The sequence below is a fragment of the Mustela nivalis genome (genome assembly GCF_964662115.1).
Source record: "Mustela nivalis genome assembly, chromosome: X".
Lineage (NCBI taxonomy): Eukaryota > Metazoa > Chordata > Mammalia > Carnivora > Mustelidae > Mustela > Mustela nivalis.
Genome location: NC_139040.1, coordinates 65,396,186 through 65,420,115, shown reverse-complemented (window position 1 = coordinate 65,420,115; position 23,930 = coordinate 65,396,186). Strand labels below are relative to the sequence as shown.

At 41.5% G+C, this 23,930-nt stretch overlaps 2 protein-coding genes across 3 annotated transcripts in view; both read right to left on the bottom strand.

The window, feature by feature from the left end:
• NEXMIF (neurite extension and migration factor) overlaps positions 1-4,504 on the bottom strand; it is a 156,331-nt gene extending 151,827 nt beyond the window's left edge. For both annotated transcript variants that reach the window (XM_082716036.1, XM_082716037.1), the window contains exon 1: positions 3,909-4,504. The gene's annotated coding sequence lies outside the window, so the exon portion shown is untranslated. The remainder of the gene's footprint in view (positions 1-3,908) is intronic.
• Positions 1-23,930, bottom strand: part of ZDHHC15 (zDHHC palmitoyltransferase 15) — a 1,212,570-nt gene that overhangs the window by 561,126 nt on the left and 627,514 nt on the right. The window lies entirely within an intron of this gene.

The window sequence follows — 23,930 nt, the reverse complement described above, 5'->3', positions numbered from 1 at the left end:
ACCAGATTTCCCCAAGGTTGTGATGTGCTTATTACTATTGCAGAAGGCCACTGTTGTTTGAGAAGAAAGGAATGTTGATCTCTGCCTAAAATGAGAATTTCTTTTTTTTTTTATATAATTTTTTATTTTTTATAAACATATATTTTTATCCCCAGGGGTACAGGTCTGTGAATCACCAGGTTTACACACTTCACAGCACTCACCAAAACACATACCCTCCCCAATGTCCATAATTTCTTGGTGAGAGTAAAGGTCTGAAATTAAAGGTAGGCCCAAGTGATGATGCAGTCTCATCCAGTGCCCTTTGTCTTGTTTTAAGGCATCCATGAAAAAGTGGCACAAAGAACATGGCAAGTGCTTTATGTCCAATCCTATGACTTTGGGTTTGAAAGGGTGTTTTCTGGTGGAGAAACTGTTAATGAGGGAGCTAGTTGATGGGCAATCTTTCATAGGAGGCAAAGGGAAAAAATGTGCAAACCTGAAATTTTGTTTTGTTTTGTTTTGCTTTTCTGTGCAATTAAGTGTTTGTATTAAAACATGGGGACAAGACCTGTGAGCAGAAAGAACTGCACTGTGATTGTGAGGAGCAATTGATTATATACTTTTAAGCTGGGGGAGATCAACTTAATAGAGATAAAGGAAGTTTCTAAAAGGATTTTTGTATGTTAGAAAAAGACTTAGAGGATCCTGGAGGTCTGGCTATTGTCACTGAAATCTTTAAGAGGGGAAAAGCAGGGTAGCCAGAATGACCTACTCCTTATTATATCATTTCCCTTCCCTATTATACACTTTGGTTCTTCTCTTTTTGGTTGCTACAAGCAGGAACACTTAAACCTCATATGTGTCACCAGATAAATAAGTTTAAAGATAATGTGACAATCAAAGGCCAGTTAGAATCTCTTTCTCTCCCTTTACTAATGTATTAGGAGGAAAAAAAAGTATTCCCTATAACTGGACTTAGGAACAGAGAAACTGCCATCAACGAAAGCTTTTGGGTTAGGCTAGTCACTCTTGGTTAAGCAAATATTTTGGTGAGACCAGGACCTCCACAGTGATTTTGACAGATGAGCACATTTTTGAATGTTTAAAATCCAGCACTTAATCAGTTTCCTCATCTCTTTTATCCCACTCCTAAACACAGGCAACCACCATATCTTTAGTTCTCTCTGCACACCAGGTAGTTTACAGGTAACCAGAGGATTGTGAAAAAAAGAAAAAGGGAGAAAAGAGGCTCTGAAACAGAGAGAAAGTGGCAGTGTTCTGTACTTGTTTGACTTTGGCAACAGGGTGTTACAGGTTTGCTTGCGTGTGTGTGTGTGTGTGTGTGTGTGTGCTCACGCGCACGCAATACACGCCTGTATGTTTTAAAAAGCAATGATGCATCAAAGATTTATTCACTGAACAGGCTGATTTATTTAACAAACTTGACATATGTCAAATTCTACCATGTGCTTACATAATTGTTACCCATTAATCAAAGCTATTATTTAGCCAAATATTTGTTTTAAAAGTATTTTCCTTTAAATGACTTTTTCTAGTCCACTGCACAATCAGTTAGTGGTTCATTTTTATTTTGTTCTGTTCTGTTATGTTAACAACAGCTATTTTAAATTTAATCTTCTAGGGCCGTTCCATCTCCACCCAAAATCTATTCCTTTTTTCCTCCCTAGTAAATTTCTGGTTAAAATCACATCATAGGGAAAAATTTAAAAATACATACAAGGTCCTTTCATCTTATTGTATTTTACACTCTTGACTTCCAGAAAAAGCAGCTTCTCAACATACCGATAAAATCACAGATTTGAATACTATTAACCTAAGAAACTGGCTATAAGGACAAAAGGATATGATTTTGTGTGTGTGAGTGTGTGTGTTTGTGGAGTGTGGAAAGGTGGTTGGGACAGCTAGGGAAGAGCTAGGTGGATAATTAGAATAAAAGAAAGTAAATGAAGTCAATTTTGAAGTCTTGAATTTTGTTGAATCACCCTACTCCATCTGAACACATGTGCACAAAAAAAATTACATTTTGTTCAACTCAAATGCATGCAACTGGAAGGTATTTCTGAGAAACAAAAATGTCTAATCACTAGCTACCAGTCTGAGTTCTTCTACTGTAAACATGCCATACGAGAAAACAAGAGGCTCAATTTGATCTCACAGGTCAAAGTGTGAGGGCTAGGAAACATGGGGGTGGGGCGGGGAGGAGGGGGAATCCCACCACCACACAAGAAAATCTTTGACCTAGTAAGCAAATACGTTTTTGTTGTAACTGCTGGGTAAAATGTACAAGACTTCCAGAAATTAGACACTGTAATAAAAATGTACCAGCCCAAATTTAAATTGCTCACTAGACAGATGGTTAATTATATTCACAGCCACATATTTCACTGGGATAGTTTCAGACACTCAGCCAGTTTTATTTGATTATCCAGTTTCCCGGTTAATATGTAAAATGACAGTCACTTAGGGTTTTTCTGTTCCCTTCTAAAAATATATTTTAAATAAGTGTAAATTCTCCTCAGCCACCGGAACATCACTGCTGCAAATAAAATGTTTGATTATGGCACCCTATGTGTACAAGATTTAAGGGAGATTCATTCTCTGAAACCCAAATGGTCTCTGTAGTTCAGAGAAGGCTACTGGAACACCTTTTCTCAGCAAAGCAAAATATTTCAGGAACTATCAGCACACCGCTCCTCCGCCAAAAACAATCGAGGAGATATTTAAATCACTGGTGACATGCTTTCGATGCTTTTTAAAAACAGCTCTAACAGCCCTACACACAAATCACGTCTCTTCAGATAAGTCTAGAAAATGGAACGTTAGGAAAAGGCCACATAAGCTAAGTACACTGCTGTGCACAGAATTCAACAATATGCTGGGAGCCAAAACCCAAAAGCAAAATATGAAACCCACTGATTCCAAAATGCAACCAGAAGCTCGACAAAAATCAAGTGTGCCGATGTTGAAATGGAGATGCCAATTTTTTTTTTCAACTTCGAAAAAGACAGGAAACCTTGCGCGGGTGATTCGGTCCCTCACGAATCAGACAGAGAAGCAGTCATGCTGAAACCACTGGATTCCTAAGCAGAACGGCGCCAACTCAGCGGCGCGTTTTCCATACTTTCCCGGAGCGGGCCCTGCTCCCCACACGGCTCGCAGCCTCCCAGCCCCACCGGGTGTGCGAGACCCCAGCGGACGTGTGCAGCGGGGCGCGGCAGAGCGAAGCACCAGAAACTACGCAGGAGAGTGTCAATTCGATTGCCGAAAACGGGAAAGGGGCCGAGGGCCAATTTCAGAGAAGGTGACAGGCTGGGCGAGGCTCGCTGGGGCCCCCAACACAAACCCGCCCGCGGCCCTCCGTCGGTCGGCGTGTGCTGGGGAGCGCTCCGAGGCTGGCCGGGCAGCCCCAAGCGCGTAGGGGGCGCTGGCGACCGTACTTCGCACCTTTGCCGTTTTGGCCCTGGCTCCCAGTCGCGGCCGCCGCGTGGGTTTTCCCGCTTGCGCGGAAGCGTGCAGTGTTGGTGCCAGTTCCCTGGCCAGGATCTCTCCAGCAGCAGCCCGAAAGGAGGAGGCACACTGCTGTCTTCGATGCGGGGCTGTGTGCGTGTGAGCGCCAAGGCTCCGGCCCGCTCGCTTCCCCTCCCCCCTCTCCCAGCGCAGGCAGAGGCCTTTCCTAGATTGCAGTGCCTATCAGGGCTACCCGAGATCTCTCGCCCTTACTGCCTTGCTCCCTCACACACAGACACACAGATGCACGCCATTCTCACACAGAGGTCCTCCCTTCCGTTTTCCCTTCCTCCTCTTGGATCTTGGCTTCCCGCAATTCGTTCCACCCCTTGCCACCTCGAGCCAGCCCGGGAGCCTGCGAGAAGGCCAGGGAGCTGGTCGATAACGCTCGTACTCACCTCACAGGCCGACTCAGCAGGCGCAAGTCGCTGGCGGGCTCAGGCAGCGGGCGCTGGAACTAGCGCGGTCTCAGTCAAGGCTGGGCTGCCGCCGTCGCCGCAGCTGCTTGAGCTGCAGCCGCCGCCGCTGCTACTGCTGCCGCCGCCGCCGCCGCCTCTGCCTCAGCTCCATGCGCCAGGCCCGCCAGGTGGACGCGCCTGTGTCCCTCAGGCGCCGCCGCCGCCGCCGCCGCCGCCGCCGCCGCCGCCGCCGCCGCCGCGCTAGATGGAGTCAGAGCTGTCGGGCTCTGGCCCTGAAACTCAGCACCTCGATGACTGTGGTGCTGCTCCCGGATTCCGTGCTTCGGGTGCACGACAGCTTGCTCCGGCCGAGGCTACCTCAGCAGCGGGCTGCGCGCGCGGCGCTGGAGCCCTCTCGGTGCGGTGGCTGCGGCGGTCCGCGGGAGGGAGATAGAAGGAGGGCGGCTGCTACTGTCTCTGTAGTCGTTAAAGCTATTGCTAAATGCTGTTACTGCCGCTACTGCTACTGCTACTGCTACTGCTACTGGTGTGGCGGTTGCGGCTGCTGATGCTGATGCTACTGGTTTTCCGTCCCGGGTTCTCCCCCTACCTCGTCCCCCTCCCCCCTCTCTCCTCCTCCTCCTCCTTCCCCTCCCTCCGCCGCTTTTCTCAGAGCCTCAGCGGGCGCTGCCTGCTCTTCTCTTCTCCCTGAGATGCCTCTGCCCATTCAGAAAGGTGCCCAGAGTGGGACTGCCTCGGCTGCCACCATCGCTATTGCCCCTGCCATTGTTTCCTCCAACACGGTTGTTCTTGCTGGCCGCGTTCTCCCCTGTCTCCCTTCCCCACCACAGCCTTTCCTTTCCCTCCTGCTCTCTACCTTGTCTATAGTCCCTTCCCCATGTGCCCCCTCCCACTCTGTCCGTCTGTCCCTCCCTCCCCTTAGGCGCCCGGGAGCGCGCACTGCGCGGCCACCTGTCATAAAGGGCGCGCACCCCCCTTCCCCACCCCACCCCGCCCCCCACTCGCATTCTTGCAACCAGCCCAGTCCACCGCGCCAGTGGCGCGTTCTTTCCTAGGCAGACCCGCAGCTGGACACCACTCTCCCACATCTTTTAGGACAGTTATGTGTACATAGAGGGGCGCTCTGAAGTTTGGGGGAGAATAGTCTAATGGCTTCTTCCATCAAGCATCTAACCATTCGATCTCTATGATCTCTACCTACCTTTAACTTCAGAGCCTAGGCCCCCAAGGGTTGGATCATGAAAGGTGGGGTGCAAGACCCTTCCCCAAAGAATTGGAAAGGGAAGTTTTCTTGAATAAAGAAGAAGAGAAGAAGGGAACATGAATACGCAAGGAAGGAAAAGGAATCTGCCTGAATGCAGTCGTTGAGAAATCCCTTAGAGGACCATTACCCTTCAGAATTCCTGGAAACCCAACGGGAAATGGCAAGGGATTGTAGAGCAACTTAGAAGGGACTCTAGCACCCTGGAGCCCTGGGGGTTAGGTTGGAGTCTGAGCCTCTGAACCACCACCACTAGGAGCTATGGCAAGCCATGCAAAGGTCGGTGCTAGAGCAGAAGGAGTAAAACTAAGTTACTTATGTACACTTGCTCCAGCCACCCAGTGCCAAAGCACAGCTTCTCCAGTCAATCAGGGCCCAATTTCAGGTTTCTCTACTGCCACAGCTGCAGCCTCATTTTACTGCCACTGCTCAGGCTTTCAGACTGGATGTGTGCAACTTGTCACTGTCACCCTCAACAGAGCCTCTATGGCCTGTCACACAACCCCTCCCCAGAAACAGCACAGGTTGGGCAGGGAGGTGGGATTTCTCTTTCCCTGGCAAAGCACAAGAGGCAAATGTTCTAGATACCCCATTGTCAACAAAATACGGGTTTCCTTATCTAGTTTGAGATACTCTCCATGGGTCTTTCATTGCTGAGCAGTATGGTGTCTGTCTGGGCATAGGGGCTCTTTTACAATTTGTCACCTCTCTGTCTTGATTTCTACCATTCCAACTGCTTGGAGCATTCTTGTTCTTTCTCCCTCTCATTTCATATCTATGAAATTCACCCATAAATAATAGCTCATCCTTAAATAATGGACACTTACTTATGTGTATGTCCACTTACTTATTATGTGTCAGATACTATGCCAAGTATTTACACAAATTATTTTACTTAATCCTCACAATTGCATTAATCCCATTTTACAATTGAGAAAATTGGGTAACAAAGAAGTTAGATGTACACATCTTGAAAATAGAAACAATATCTTCTTTATCTTGCATTTGTCAAGCTCTACACAAATACATTTGCACCTTCCAGGCACTGGGGTTAAATATGAAGAAAAAAAAAGATTTGGCTCCTGCCTCAAAAACAAAAACAAATTATATTAAACATATGAAATGCTATACCATGTATTGGCTGGATCTCAATAGCCACAATGAATTGCTCTTTTCCCATTGTTGGAAAGCACATTCTTTTCACCTTTATTAACCACATATGCTATTCTTCCTTTTTAAAGTTGTCATTTATTAGTGACTAGTTATAATTTGCATCAGTGCTCTCCACCCAAAGACTACCAGGAACATACCTATTGTTGAAAAAGTTAGGTTTACTACTTGTTACAGTGAACGAAAATGCACATTATAGATATTATGGGCTGAACTGTGTCCCCTCCCAAATTCATATGTTGAAGCCCTAACTCCCAGTACCTCAGAAGGTGACTGTATTGAGAGGCAGGACTTTTAAAGAGGTGAATAAGTTAAAATGAGGCATTACTGCTGGGTCCAAATTCAACATGACTTGAGTTCTTATAAGAAGAGAAAATTTGTACATACAAAGAGACACCAAGGGCATATGCATACAGAGAAAAACTGATGTGAGGACACAGTGAAAAGGCAGCCATCTGCAAGTCAGAGAGAAGTTGGAGGAGAAACCTAATGTGCCAATACCTTTATATTGAACTTCTAGCTTCCAGAACTGTGAGAAAATAAATTGCTCTTATTGAACCACTCAGTCTGAGTTATTTTGTTATTGCAGCCCTAGGATACTAGTACAATAAGGACTCATGGGGTGTTCTAGTAAAAGAGTGGTAGAAAAGGATGTATAACAGGTTTTGGGCTTTGGTTGGGTAATTTGGGGGAGAGTCTTAGGAAGTAGGAGTTCATTCTGTATTAAATGCCATCAGCAAGCAAGAGCAATTTTATGATTAGGCATCTTAATAAATCTTATCTATAAAATTTGGGTAGACTAAAGTGAGGATAAAGCTTTTCTGGGTGATGTAGTGAACTTGTTTTTGTTTATGCTTAGATTACATTATGAAGTGCCCTTATTTTGTTTCACTTTATCATGTTTTCAGAGTAAACTTGTCTGATGTTGGTATTTTGTGAGATTCTGTATATCCAACAGGAGAGCAACATGACCTACCTGTGTGTGCCAAGCCAGCTTTCTCATATCAGGAGCTGCTTCCCCCTCCTCCCCATACTACTTAACACCATTTATTAGTCATAACTTGGACTTAAGCAAGTTACTTTACTTCTCTGTACCTCAGTTTCCCTATCTATAACTGAGAGAAATGGAAGTAAGCATAGGATAGTTGTGGGAACCAAATGAAAGAATATATATGATATCCTTTGAACAGTGCATGGTACATAGGTAGCATTCATTGGATGTGAGCTATTATCCACTTTTGTTTTCTTCAACAGACCCTTGAGCAAAAATTGCAAGTTATAATAGTTATGTGTTGGTACTTTATCCCTGCTAGAGTGTGAGTTTTTTGAGGGCAGGAATATTGTGTACTTCCATAGTAATAATAGCCAACTTTTATTGAGTGCTCTCAATGGGCAAGGCACTGTTGTTGCAGTTACTTCAAGAAAGTTTTCAAGGCTTTATCTGTAGCCTAAGTGCCTTCCTTGGTGTTCCCATTGAACCTGGGTTTAACTTAAATTGCTATACTCGGCATATGATACTAACACTCTCTACTTATGTGTCTTCTTCCTCTTCCGCAATGTTCACTTAAAGAGAGGAGAGCCAGGTACTTTTTAATTAACAAGTAAAATGGGTTTATATTTAAGGTGTACACTGTGATGTTTTGATATATGTATTCATTTTAAAATGGTTAGGTTATCATAATCAAGCTAGTTAACACATCAGTGACCTCACATAGTTATAATTTTTTGATATGAACACTTAACACAAATTCTCTTAGCAAATGTCAAGTATAAAATACAGCATTGTTAACTACAGTTACCATGCTGTGTTTTAGATCTCCAGAACATACTCATCCTGCATAAATGAAACCTTACCCTTTGACCAACCGGTCCCCATTTTCCCCATCCCCAGCCCACAGTAAACACCACTCTTGTCTCTGCTTTTATGAATTCAACTTTTTTCAGGTTCCAAATAGAAGTGAGATCATTTGGCATACGTCTTTTTGTGTCTGGCTTACTTCACTATAATAGTCCTTCAGGTTCATCCATGTCACAAGTGGCAAGAGTTCCTTCTTTTTAAAGGCTGAATAATATTTCTCTCTCTCTCTCTCTACTCCTCTCTGTCTGTCTCTGTGTGTGAAATGTTTTGTTTTTCCATTTATCCATCTACAGACACTTAGGTTGTTTCCATTCCTTGGCTATTATGAATAATGCTACAGTGAACAAGGAAGTGTATATATCTCTTCAAGATAATGAATTCCCTTGACAGTAGGTACTTTTAACTTTGGTGTCCATGTCTGAGCACAGCACCTAGCTCAACAGAGGAACTCAACATAAAGGCACTGATCAGATTTTCACTACATTCTTTTCTTTGTCTAAGGTGAAACTCAGGTCAAGACAGCTGTCTTGGCCAACATCATCCCTTTCCCTGGGATTTTATTGACTAAAAAGGTAACAAAGGATCTCTTCTATAGTTGCTCTCCCTGGAAGGTAGATCTAAGGAGAGAATCACTGGGAGGCCTCAATGCAAGAAGGTGCCATTTAGGAACAATTGGTTCCTGCTATTTAACAGTCCATTGTAGCTTGTCCAATTTGGGGCAAATTAAGGTAGTGGAAGCATGAGACTAAGACCTAGAATCTTGGGTTTTGACCTTAAGTTTGCCACTGACAAACTTGTGATATTCAGCAAATCGTTGAACTTCTCTGACCCTTAGTTTTTCCACGGGGGAAATTGAGAGAATAATCTATTCACTGGCTAATAGAACTTGATAGTGAAGATTAAAGAGCATTTACTGGAGTTTCTCTTTGGAGAAAACATTTAACTCCTCCATTACTTCTATGTTACATGCCTGGATAATTCTTAGCCTCTGGTACTGGTACTCCAAAATGGCCAAAGCCTTTCAGATACCAGCCAAGTGTCATGGATTTTGTGGTTTTCAGTCTGCCATTCTTCCTAACAGTCCCACAATGCAGCCTGTTCTCAGGGAAGGGAACTATAGTGTCTGGAATTTTGGGGGGCATAAGAGATGCTTGCATCCTGAAGCTGGACCTAGGAAGTTTCTTTTTATCATGCTGAGGAGAGACAGTGTGTTTTTCAGCTCAAATTTATGTTCTCCTTATTTGAAAAGGGTGAAATAAGATGAATGACAGAAAAAAACATTATCACATTATCACAGTATCAAGTATGTATATGAGGGAGGAAACTACCGTATTGTTTTTCATACAATGTATTATTACTGTGTCCAGAGACTATATAACAATCACAATAATGATGCCTGACTGGGACTTTATGGCACCTTTCCATGATAAATTCCAAAGAATGGCCCAAAGGGAACTAAGGGATCCAGATCTGAAACTAGCATTACTTGTTCCTCTTATTTTAGGGGTAGCACCCAACACGCTGAGGAGTCCCATTAAACAGAATGGAATTGACAAGCTACCTCAATCCTTCTTTCCTTTGTCCTAAATTGCATTTTTAAAAAATAGCTCTCTCTCTCTAGACAATATACAGATGGGGGAATCCTCATTCTATGAGTTATTCAGCTAGTGATTGGCTGGGGCCCTGTGTTAGGTATCAAGAGGAGAAAACAGAGACAGTTAAAGGCATATTACTACCTCAGAGAAGTCTGTTAGCCTAGGGATGAAAACACAGGAAAGCAATGCTCAGGCTGTGCAGAATGAGGATTGTATGAGAGGTGAGAGTTAAGTCAGGGCCTTTTAGGTCAGGAGACCAAAGGAGTTTGGGGATCCCTTGGCATGCACCAGGTTTGGTTGCCCAAAGGGAGAAATAGAACTATGATAAGCAGTGAGAAAAATATATTGAACATGGGAAAGAGAAGGAGCTGAGGAAGTACAGAGATAGGATGGTAAGAAATATATTTGGAAATCAGTGATATGTGTAATGTGACTAGAGCCAGGGCTCGCTCCACTTGCCAGATTTGGATAGGTTGAATGGGGTCAGACTGGGAAAGTTTTAGAACTCTAGGATACTTTACCTTGAATTCTTGCTCTCAACTTTATAAATGTGGGCAATAAAGGTCATGGCCACGTACTAGATAGATAGCTAGATGAGACACTGAATCTTTGGGTTCAAATTATAACAATGATGAACATTTATGAATTATGATGAACTTTCACATACATCATGATATTTGTTCATGACAATATATTTAAAAACAATGCTCCAATGCAAATAGTCTCCTCTTTGAAGCTTGCTTCCTTAAACCTTAAAACAAACAAATAAACAAAATTTGTTGGTTGAACTCATTGTCTTTATGGTGATTGAGATGAGTTGCAACAGCTGAACCCATGAACTGACAAAAGATGAGTGAAGTGCTGGTTCCAGTCAAGAGTGTCTAGTCCTGACTCTATTTTCCCAGCATGTTTAGTTGCCTTGGCTGTTGTGTTCAAAGCCAGCCTAAGCAGAAATATCTTCTGCCACTCTTACTTAGGGTGAGCCTTTGAAACACGCTGAGGCAGGATTAGTGACTCAAATTTAGGGAATTGAGGTCTGGAGAAAACCATTTCCATCCTCATCCATCTAGGGCTTGGAGAAGCCCTAGATGAAGCTACAGGCCAAATGTTTGTGGCCTGGCATCATTGAGGAGGTCCTGAGCAATGTGGGAACAGAGGTGTGGGTGGTGAGGAAGTGTGTTTAGACTAGGGACAGGATCTCGGACAGGGATGAGCAGTCTTTAACCAGATCATCCTAGTGTAATACAGCTCTCCAGCATGCAGCTGTGTGCCCAAGTGTCATGGCAATCTGTGGATAATGTGTAGAATGTATGATGTGAGTTTGGGGCTTCCCTGAGTTAGGCACCACCCAGAGTGACCTGCACAGTGTGGGCTCCCTCAGGCACGAATTCACAGGTCTTATTCAGTGTGGGAGGTATTAGGAGTGTCAAATGTACACTGTTGGAAATTTCAATGTAGTTTGAGTAGTAGTAATCCTAGAGTAAGGAGACCCAGTCAAACTGAGCTCAACTAGCCCCAGAAACATCTGGTCCAGGGCTTCTTATTCATGCTTATCTCTTCTACTTTAAGGAAAGGACCATAAAGCACTTCTTTTCATATAAAATCCTACACCTTAGCATGTACCTCATTCCCACACCCCCACACCATCCAAAGTAGAGGAAAGCAGGGTAAGCCGTGTTATGGTAGAAAAGCACTGGACTTTGAATCAAATGACCCTGGGTCTGTCCCTTACTGATGTGATCCTGGATGGTTTTATTGAGTCTTCTCAAAGCCATAATCTCCTCATCTGTAAAAAGAGGCTAATAATAATAATCTCTACCTCACAGAGAACTTGTGAGAAGTTTATGATTTAAGGTGTATAAAAATACCTGGCAAAAGTCTTGGCATATAGTGGCATATAATAAACGTGTCTGTGAATGTACTCCAGAAGTTTCTAAAATCTCGCTTTCTGCAGTAAGTCTTTCCTAAGTCATTGATGGGGAAGTTGCGAGCTTCCTTCTATCTACAGTAGCAGTTCCCATGATATTCTCCTTTTGCCCTTTAGAAGCTGCTGCTCCTGCTGCTAATTTTGATAATGGTGGTGATGATGGTGATGGTGATAGTGATAGTATAATGGAGAGGGATGACTGGCTCAGACCATAGTAAAATACTATAAAAATAATATAAGTAAAGGAGAATGAGAGAAAATTACATTAGGAAGGAAACAAGCTCTGGCTGGGTTCAAGGGTGTTATATCCCTGAACTAGGCTCTTTGGGTCCATCCATATAGGCAATCATGCCAAATCCCCAAGGGCATTTCTCTGGAGATTATGCAGTCTCTAAGTAGATCCTGCCCAGTATAAGTATTCAAAAGAGTAAGTGCAGAACAAGGCAAGAAAAGAGATTCATCTAGCACAAATATTCCCTAAGCATCCTTTTTGGCTATACACAAACCAATCCATTGGCATCTAGGAAATGTGGAATCAACACACTACCCAGTGTGGTTACTTGTTCAGAGCAGTCAATGAGTGTCCTCAGCTTTGACATTCTCTCTTATTATTTCAAACCTTCAAAATCTTCAATGGCTCACTAAACTCTGAATAACAACATGTTCAAATCCCTAAATTAATAATCATGAAACAGTCCCAATACCTTTCCAGCTCTACATAGTAGCTGACACTTGAACCTCATGAACATTCTCTATTTTATACCTCCATGTCTTTGTTCATGCTGTTCCCTCAGCCTGGAACGCCCTTTTCCTTCCTCTGCACATCAAAATTCTTCTCTTCATTTAAGATCTAATTGAAGCATCATATCCTGTATTATTTCCCTAGAGCTGTTCAATAAATTACCATAAACTTGGTGGCTTAAAACAGTAGAAATTTATTCTTTCCCAATTCTGGAATCCAAAAGTCTAAAATCAAGGTGTCGGCAGGGCCAGGCTCCCCTCAAGGCTTTAGGGAAGGATCCTTCCTTGACTCTTCCAACTTCTGGTGGCTCCTGGTATTCCTTAGCTTGTGACAGCATAACTACAATCTCTGCCTCCATCTTCACATGACCTTCTTGCCTATATCTCTATTGTTCTTCTTCATATATAGACACTTGTCATTGGATTTAGGTCTTATCTAGTTAATCCAGGATGGTGTTATCTCGAGGTCCATTAATTAATTGCATCTGGAAAAATCCTTTCTCCAGATAAATTTACTTTCACCTGTTTCAGACATTAGGACTTGGATATATCTTTTTGGGGCCACCATTCAATGCACTACAAGACTGAATTAATATCCTTTTCTTTTGAATTTACACAACACTTTCCGTCTTCTATATCATAAGTTTGTGAATACAAGTCTCTCTCTCTGACCAGAGGGCATATTCTTCAATGCCAGTGACTATGTCTTATTCATCTCTGTGTAACCCATTGCTTATCTCAATGCCTGACATATATTACGTATTCAATTAACCATTGTTTATTTTTCAAAATGGTTATTTACCTTTCATTCCCAGGATAAAGGGAAGCAACTGTGAGAGGCATGCTGGATGCAACAATGTACCTCTTAACCATCAGAGTTATAATGTAGAATAAGTGCCTGCCTCTGGGAAAGTATTGGCTCTCCTATCACTAGGAGGCAATTGTAACTCCCTGTGGTATTATAGTTCAAACAGCAAGGACCAAGAGGTCTATTTGCATGATGTTTTCTAGACACATGCTACCCCCCCCCCCACCATGGAAGACACTGTGAGTAGGATTTTGGAACTGTCAGTCCAGGATCCCAGATGCTGGAATTAAGATTCTTGAATAAAGTATGAACTTTTAACAGGCTGCCTGAAACTCCTGGAATGAAGTAGAGGAGAGTGGAGTAAGGAGGGGAGAGTTGAAGGATATACATTCTCCTTTGGGGCCCAGAGACAAAAAGATAAGGAGCAAAGAATAGAATGAGGGCTGGGTACAGGAAAATACTCTTTTTCACATATTCTCCCACATAAACTAATGAAAAGTAGCCATGGGGTGAGGGGATGGAAGGAAGAATCCTGGCACCAAACTAACCAGGGGAGGGATTGGATCCAGGTAGCTGGATATTGTGGCTGAAATGTAACCTTTTTAGCTTTCCTGTGGTTTTACAGTTTTGGTCCATGAGACTTATAATATTACAAGTGCACACATGTATGATGTTTTATAATTTATAAAGTTATTTCACATATACTTTCACAAAGCCTTTGAAGATTGAAAAAGAATGATCAAATTCATAACTCCACATGATGCCAGAATTCCGTGTTAACCATTCCATTTGATACAGAGTGTGGAATAAATGATAATTGTTATGTACTTACCATTTAATAAGGGAGAGAACAAGCCAAGGAGGTCAAGTGACTTAGTCCAGTCACATAGTTGATAAGTGATAAAGTTGGACTCTTACCAGAAATACTCAACTACTTGTTTCCAGAAGCTGCATGCTCTTTCATGCTTCTGTGCTTTTGCACAAGTTTTTGTTCTGCCTGGCATGTCCTTCCCTATTTCTCTGATGGACTGTTGCTAACCTGACAAGGCCTAACTTAAATGCCACCTCCTTGCCCCTCCCCAAAAGAATAATTGGGATCTTATGACACCTAGTATCATATAAATATCTATTAAAGTACTTATTTCCATGTATTGTAAGTATTTGAGCATGTGTCTGCTCCCACAATGAACTGAGAATTTCTATCGCTTTGAGGTCAAGGACCTCACTTTCTTCTCTTTATTTCTCTGATCTTCAGTCAGTGCTAAGACTAATGGATATCTCCAAAGAATGACTGGTTCTTTTTGAGCCTGGCTTAATCAACATCTTTATTGAAAATCTGATGAGGCTAGGACAATTACCAGGATCCTTATACAATATGAAGTTATCCTGACCAGGACCACTGTCCTTATAAGAGGTTCAGTTCCAGGGTAAGTATAACCCTGAAGACAACTTAGATGATGCCCACAGAAGATGCCCTTATGTCTTCCTGGCTGAATTCAGATGGGAAGAGGGTTGAAGGAGGAAATAGAAGGAGAAAAAAAGGAGAGTAGGGAAGGAAAAAGAAAGAAGAAAAGGAGGGAAAGATACAAAGGAGAAAAAGAGCTAGAAGGGAGGGGATATCAGAAATAAGCAGATGTGCCACATTGAATCAGATGATGGATGTTGTAGAAGTTAGTTTAATTGGTGCTATCCTCACATAAAATAATATTGATTGAATTTCCAAAATCATGTAGCTGAGGCTTCTTGTCATGCATTCTGACAACGAATACCTGTGTCCTTTATACTCTGCAATAATAGCAAGGTACCATTGACATAGTGTCTGGTATGAGACAGATGTGGATTAAAACTCTGAGCTGTGGGCTCAGGTCTTGATCTCATGGTCATGAATTCAAGTGCCACTTTAACAAAAACAAAAACCAAACAAACAAAACAACAACAACAACAAAAAACCTTCTGAGCTGTGGGATTTTGGGTATGAAGTTTCATACCTGTATACAGGATATAGGATTATATCGACATAGTAGGGCTATTTTATTTTATGAAGATTGGTGGTATTATATATAAGGTATATACAAAGTGTATATATGTACTTTATATAAAGTATATACAAAGTGGCACTATATATATATAAATATATAAATATTTATATATCTAAATATAAATATAAATTTATATATAAATATATAAATATAAATATATATATATATATATATATATATATATATATATATAAAATGCCTGTATATAAAATAAACAGTCAGCAAATGATAGCTACTATTATTATGGGCTGTCAGGAGGTTGCACAGTGAAAAAAGCATAGACTTTGAAGAAAGATCAGGTTTAAACAATATTTACACCATTTACTAGTCAGATTTTTTTTATTATAATTTTTTATTTTCTATAAACATATATTTTTATCCCCAGGGGTACAGGTCTGTGAATCACCAGGTTTACACACTTCACAGCACTCACCAAAGCACATACCCTCCCCAATGTCCATAATCCCACCCCCTTCTCCCAAACCCCCTCCCCCCAGCAACCCTCAGTTTGTTTTGTGAGATTAAGAGTCATTTATGGTTTGTCTCCCTCCCAATCCCATCTTGTTTCATTGATTCTTCTCCTACCCACTTAAGCCCCCATGTTGCATCACCACTTCCTCATATCAGGGAGATGATATGATAGTTGTCTTTCTCTGCTTGACTTATTTTGCTAAGCATGATACACTCTAGTTCCATCCATGTTGTCGCAAATGGCAAGATTTCATTTCTTTTGATGGCTGCATAGTATTCCATTGTGTATATATACCACCTCTTCTTGATCCATTCATCTGTTGACGGACATTTAGGTTCTTTCCATAGTTTGGCTTTGTGGACATTGCTGCTATAAACATTCGGGTGCACGTGCCCCTTTGGATCATTACGTTTGTATCTTTAGGGTAAATACTCAATAGTGCAATTGCTGGGTCATAGGGCAGTTCTATTTTCAACATTTTGAGGAACCTCCATGCTGTTTTCCAGAGTGGCTGCACCAGCTTGCATTCCCACCAACAGTGTAGGAGGGTTTCCCTTTCTCCGCATCCTCGCCAGCATCTGTCATTTCCTGACTTGTTGATTTTAGCCATTCTGACTGGTGTGAGGTGATATCTCATTGTGGTTTTGATTTGTATTTTCCTGATGCCAAGTGATATGGAGCACTTTTTCATGTGTCTGTTGGCCATCTGGATGTCTTCTTTGCAGAAATGTCTGTTCATGTCCTCTGCCCATTTCTTGATTGGATTATTTGTTCTTTGGGTGTTGAGTTTGCTAATATCTTTATACATTCTGGACACTAGTCCTTTATCTGATATGTTGTTTGCAAATATCTTCTCCCATTCTGTCAGTTGTCTTTTCATTTTGTTAACTGTTTCCTTTGCTGTGCAAAAGCTTTTGATCTTGATGAAATCCCAATAGTTCATTTTTGACCTTGCTTTCCTTGCCTTTGGCGTTGTTCCTAGGAAGATGTTGCTGCGGCTGAGGTCGAAGAGGTTGCTGCCTGTGTTCTCCTCAAGGATTTTGATGGATTCCTTTCGCACATTGAGGTCCTTCATCCGTTTTGAGGCTATTTTTTTGTGTGGTGTAAGGAAATGGTCCAATTTCATTTTTCTGCATGTGGCTGTCCAATTTTCCCAGCACCATTTATTGAAGAAGCTGTCTTTTTTCCATTGGACATTCTTTCCTGCTTTGTCGAAGATTAGTTGACTATAGAGTTGAGGGTCTATGTCTGGGCTCTCTATTCTGTTCCATTGATCTATGTGTCTGTTTTTGTGCCAGTACCATGCTGTCTTGATGACGACAGCTTTGTAATAGAGCTTGAAGTCCGGAATTGTGATGCCACCAACTTTGGCTTTCTTTTGCAATATCCCTTTGGCTATTCGAGGTCTTTTCTGGTTCCATATAAATTTTAGAATTATATGTTCCATTTCTTTGAAAAAGATGGATGGTACTTTCATAGGAATTGCATTAAATGTGTAGATTGCTTTAAGTAGCATAGACATTTTCACAATATTTATTCTTCCAATCCAGGAGCATGGAACATTTTTCCATTTCTTTGTGTCTTCCTCAATTTCTTTCATGAGTACTTTATAGTTTTCTGAGTATAGATTCTGTGCCTCTTTGGTTAGGTTTATTCCTAGGTATCTTATGGTTTGGGGTGCAATTGTAAATGGGATTGACTCCTTAATTTCTCTTTCTTCTGTCTTGTTGTTGGTGTAGAGAAATGCAACTGATTTCTGTGCATTGATTTTATATCCTGACACTTTACTGAATTCCTGTATAAGTTCTAGCAGTTTTGGAGTGGAGTCTTTTGGGTTTTCCACATATAGGATCATATCATCTGCGAAGAGTGATAATTTGACTTCTTCTTTGCCAATTTGGATGCATTTAATTTCCTTTTGTTGTCTGATTGCTGAGTCTAGGACCTCTAGTACTATGTTGAATAGCAGTGCTGTAATGGACATCCCTGCCGTGTTCCTGACCTTAGAGGAAAAGCTTTCAGTTTTTCTCCATTGAGGATGATATTTGCGGTGGGTTTTTCATAGATGGCTTTGGTGATATTGAGGTATGTGCCCTCTATCCCTACACTTTGAAGAGTTTTGATCAGGAAGGGATGTTGTACTTTGTCAAATGCTTTTTCAGCATCTATGGAGAGTATCATATGGTTCTTGTTCTTTCTTTTATTGATGTGTTGTATCACATTGACTGATTTGTGGATGTTGAACCAACCTTGCAGCCCTGGAATAAATCCCACTTGGTCGTGGTGAATAATTCTTTTAATGTACTGTGGAATCCTATTGGCTAGTATTTTGTTGAGTATTTTTGCATCTGTGTTCATCAAGGATATTGGTCTATAGCTCTCTTTTTTGATGGGATCCTTGTCTGGTTTTGGGATCAAGGTGATGCTGGCCTCATAAAATGAGTTTGGAAGTTTTCCTTCCACCTCTATTTTTTGGAACAGTTTCAGGAGAATAGGAATTAGTTCTTCTTTAAATGTTTGGTAGAATTCCCCCGGGAAGCCGTCTGGCCCTGGGCTTTTGTTTGTTTGGAGATTTTTAATGACTGTTTCAATCTCCTTACCAGTTATGGGTCTGTTCAGGCTTTCTATTTCTTCCTGGTTCAGTTGTGGTAGTTTATATGTTTCTAGGAATGCATCCATTTCTTCCAGATTGTCAAATTTGTTGGCGTAGAGTTGCTCATAGTATGTTCTTATAATAGTTTGTATTACTTTGGTGTTAAACGTGATCTCTCCTCTTTCATTCATGATTTTATTTATTTGGGTCCTTTCTCTTTTCTTTTTGATAAGTCTGGCCAGGGGTTTATCAATTTTATTAATTCTTTCAAAGAACCAGCTCCTAGTTCGTTTATTTGTTCTATTGTTTTTTTTGTTTTGTTTCTATTTCATTGATTTCTGCTCTGATCTTTATGATTTCCCTTCTCCTGCTGGGCTTAGGGTTTCTTTCTTGTTCTTTCTCCTTTAGGTGTAGGGTTAGGTTGTGTACCTGAGACCTTTCTTCTTTCTTGAGAAAGGCTTGTACCGCTATATATTTTCCTCTCAGGACTGCCTTTGTTGTGTCCCACAGATTTTGAACCGTTGTATTTTCATTATCATTTGTTTCCATGATTTTTTTCAATTCTTCTTTAATTTCCTGGTTGACCCATTCATTCTTTAGAAGGATGCTGTTTAGTCTCCATGTATTTGGGTTCTTTCCAAACTTCCTTTTGTGTTTGAGTTCTAGCTTTAGAGCATTGTGGTCTGAAAATATGCAGGTAATGATCCCAATCTTTTGATACCGGTTGAGTCCTGATTTAGGACCGAGGATGTGATCTATTCTGGAGAATGTTCCATGTGCATTGTGCACTAGAGAAGAATGTGTATTCTGTTGCTTTGGGATGAAATGTTCTGAATATATCTGTGATGTCCATCTGGTCCAGTGTGTCCTTTAAGGCCTTTATTTCCTAGTTGATCTTTTCCGTGGATGATCTGTCCATTTCAGTGAGGGGAGTGTTAAAGTACCCTACTATTACTGTATTATTGTTGATGTGTTTCTTTGATTTTGTTATTAATTGGTTTATATAGTTGGCTGCTCCCACGTTGGGGGCATTGATATTTAAAATTGTTAGATCTTCTTGTTGGACAGACCCTTTGAGTATGATATAATGTCCTTCCTCATCTCTTATTATAGTCTTTGGATTAAAATCTAATTGATCTGATATAAGGTTGCCACTCCTGCTTTCTTCTGATGTCCATTAGCATGGTAAATTCTTTTCCACCCCCTCACTTTAAATCTGGAGGTGTCTTCGGGCTTAAAATTAGTTTCTTGGAGGCAACATAGAGATGGGGTTTGTTTTTTTATCCATTCTGATACCCTGTGTCTTTTGAGAGGGGCATTTAGCCCATTAACATTCAGGGAAACTATTGAGAGATATGAATTTAGTGCCATTGTATTGCCTGTAAGGTGACTGTTACTGTATATGGTCTCTGTTCCTTTCTGATCTACCACTTGTAGGCTCTCTCTTTGCTTAGAGGATCCCTTTCAATATTTCCTGTAGAGCTGGTTTGGTGTTTGCAAATTCTTTCAGTTTTTGTTTGTCCTGGAAGCTTTTAATCTCTCCTTCTATTTTCAATGATAGCCTAGCTGGATATAGTATTCTGGGCTGCATGTTTTTCTCTTTTAGTGCTCTGAAAATATCATGCCAGGTCTTTCTGGCCTGCCAGGTCTCTGTGGATAAGTCAGCTGCCAATCTAATATTTTTACCATTGTATGTTTCAGACTTCTTTTCCTGGGCTGCTTTCAGGATTTTCTCTTTGTCATTAAGACTTGTAAATTTTACTATTAGGTGACGGGGTGTGGGCCTATTCTTATTGATTTTGAGGGGCATTTGCTGAACCTCCTGAATTTTGATGCTCGTTCCCTTTGCCATATTGGGGAAATTCTCCCCAATAATTCTCTCCAGTATAACTTCTGCTCCCCTCTCTCTTTCTTCTTCTTCTGGAATCCCAATTATTCTAATGTTTCTTCTTATGGTGTTACTTATCTCTCGAATTCTCCCCTCGTGGTCCAGTAGCTGTTTGTCCCTCTTTTGCTCAGCTTCTTTATTCTCTGTCATTTGGTCTTCTATATCACTAATTCTTTCTTCTGCCTCATTTATCCTAGCAGTGAGAGCCTCCATTTTTAATTGCACCTCATTAATAGCTTTTTTGATTTCAACTTGGTTAGGTTTTAGTTCTTTTCTTTCTCCAGAAAGGGCTTTTATATCTCTCGAGAGGGTTTCTCTAATATCTTCCATGCCTTTTTCGAGCCACAGTTCCGGCTAGAACCTTGAGAATTGTCATTCTGAACTCTAGATCTGACATATTACCAATGTCTGTATTGATTTGGTCCCTAGCCTTCAGTACTGCCTCTTGTTCTTTTTTTTGTGTTGAATTTTTCCGTCTTGTCATTTTGTCCAGATAAGAGTATATGAAGGAGCAAGGAAAATACTAAAAGGGTGGCAACAACTCCAGGAAAATATACTTTAACCAAATTAGAAGAGATCCCAAATCGTGAGGGGGGAGAAAGGGGATAAAAAGAGGTTCAAAAAGGAAGAAAGAAAAAAAAAAAGAAAAGAAAAGAATTTAAAAAAGGAAACAAGTAAGAAAAATATAAAAAAGAAAAAAGATATATATTAGTTAAACTAGTTAAAAAACGTTAAAAAAGAAAAAGGTAAAAGTTAAAAAAAAATTCCCAGAAGTAGAGAAAAAAAACAAAAAATGAAAAAGAAAAAAATTAAATTAACTGCAAAACAAAAAAAATCACAGGGAAAAAGCCATGAGTTCTGTGCTTTGCTTTCTCCTCCTCTGGAATCCTGCTGCTCTCCTTGGTATTGAAACCGCACTCCTTGGTAGGTGAACTTGGTCTCCGCTGGATTTCTTGTTGATCTTCTGGGGGAGGGGCCTGTTGTAGTGATTCTCAAGTGTCTTTGCCCCAGGCGGAATTGTACCGCCCTTATCAGGGGCCAGGGTGAGTAATCCCCTCGGGTTTGCTTTCAGGAGCTTTTGTTCCCTGAGCGTTTTCCGTAGAGTTCCAGAGGACGGGAATAGAAATGGCGGCCTCCTGGTCTCTGGCCCGGAGGAGCCAAGAGCCCAGGGCCCCACTTCTCAGTGCGCCCTCAGAGAACAGCGCCCAGTTACTCCCGTCTGCCTGACCTCCAGCCGTGCTCCGAGCTCACCGAGCCTGCGACCGGTTCAAGATAACACCGAGCTGGGAGCTTACTGTCGGCTCTGTCTCTGTAGCCGGCTTTCCCGTTCCAATACCTGCAAGCTCTGCGACACTCAGACACCCCTGATCCTTCTGTGACCCTGCGGGACCTGAGGCCATGCTGACCCCGCGTGGGCTTCGCCCCGGTTTAGCCTCTGGAGCGATGTCCCTCAGCGGAACAGACTTTTAAAAACCCTGGGGATAAAAATATATGTCTATATAAAAAAAAATAAAAATTAAAAAAAAAATAAAAAGTCCTGATTTTGTGCGCCATTGCTCCGCTGCTTGCCGGGAGCCGGCTCCTCCCCCCAGGGTCTATCTTCCCGTCACTTTGGATTCACTTCTCCACCAGTCCTACCTTTCAGAAAGTGGTCGTTTTTCTGTTTCCAGAATTGCTGTTCTTCTTCTCTTCGATTTGCCGATGGATTTTCAGGTGTTTGCAATCTTTAGATAAGCTATCTAGCGGATCTCCGGCTAGCTGAATTAGTCTCAGCCTGCTACTTCTCCGCCATCTTGACTCCTCCTCACTAGTCAGATTTTATATTCTTCTTCTGATTAACTCCATCACCCTTTGAATTCCTACCCAGTTGTAGTATGAAAGTTAGGAGCATGGCCTCTAGAATTTTAACTCTGGTTTACTCTGTCACCAGGAGTAAATCACTTAACATTTTTGAGCTTCAGTTTCCCCATCTGTAAAGTGGGAGGAATTAAAATAGTACAAATTTCCTATAGTTATTGTGGGGATCAAATGAGTTCATTTATATCAAATGCTTAAAACTGTTCCTGGCAGATACTAAGACCTCAATAAAAATTAGCTATTGCTATCCTGAAGTACTTTCCATATTCATCATCTCATTTATTTCTCACAACATCCTGTGAAAGATGTATTTCCATTCTCATTTTACAGGAAAGGAGACAGGTTCAAAATTGTTCAAACTTATATATGTAGTAAATGACAGATCCCAGACTAAAAAGTGTTTGCTCACCAGCTATTAAAGTCTCCCTTCTTTCTACTTTAAACCCAATACTAAATTATTTCTCAGTGCTTTCTTTAATGCCATGCAGTGTGTCAAGTGTGTCAGGAGCTCATTCTGGAAATGCAGTATAGATGCATCCTCTATAAACATGCTGATGACTTTGACTTGCTTTTTTATTAGAGGAGACATGACTTCTGAACGTTCAGCTACATATCACCACCTATGAAAGCCAGATCCACCACTTCCCTGCCTTGCAGAAGTCATTGAATATTGTCTTTTCCCAGAAGTCAGAATTATCTTCCTTTGCATATTTGGTCATTCTGCCAATATGCTTTCAATTTTGGCCTAATCAGCTAGAATTTAAAGCTATAAAATATTAATTTCCACAAACAAGTTTGCAACCCAGGAAAGCTGGCTGAAACAGATTTCTGTAAAGAGAATCCTAATTCTCTAATGACTTCCACTATAAAGTTGAAGGTATTTTCCCATGGAAACTGTCCCCACAAAACACTGAATCAAAAGCTTTTGGTGAAGGGGTGCCTGGGTAGCTCAGTCATTAAATGTCTGCCTTCAACTCAGGTCATGATCCTGGGGTCCTGGGATCAAGCCCTACATTGGGCTCCCTGCTCGGCAGGAAGCCTGCTTCTCCCTTTCCCACTCCTCCTGCTTGTGTTCCCGCTCTCGCTCTCTCTCTCTCTGTCAAATAAATAAATAAATAAAATCTTTTTTAAAAAGCATTTGGTGAAGAAAGGTCAACTGTGTTGTGTTGGCAAGGACTGGACAAGATTGGGCAGTATATGAAATATACCTGAAAACAAAGTGCCATATAAATAGAAGATAGTACTACTGATAGTATACTGTAACAGCAGTATAAGTATCCACTCTTAGTCTCACAGACATGGTTGCTTACCTTCAGCCTCTAGAAAGTAGTAGGAAACTTCCTACCTTATATCTGCTTCTACCCCTCCCCAGTAGCTATCATCAGTACTCCTAATCATGCTTCATTGCTTTTTTTGAAAGATCTATTTATTTATGAGAGAGAGAGAGAGAGAGAGAGAGAACATGAGCAAGCAGAAGTGGGGAGGATCAGAGGGAGAGGGAGGGTGAAACTCAGACTCCAAGCTCAGTGTGGAGGCCAATCCAGGACTCAATCTCATGACCCTGAGATCAGACCTGGGCCAAAACCAAGAGTCAGACTCTTTAACTGACTGTGTCACTCAGGCACCCCCATGTGTCATTGCTTAAAAGAAATTAAGTAAGCTCTACACTCAATGTGGGGCTTGAACTCATGACCACAAGATCAAGAGTTCCATGCCCTACTGACTGAGTCAGACAGGCACCCCATGCTTCATTACTTTTTGATCTTCACAGCACTTATCATCTAACATACTA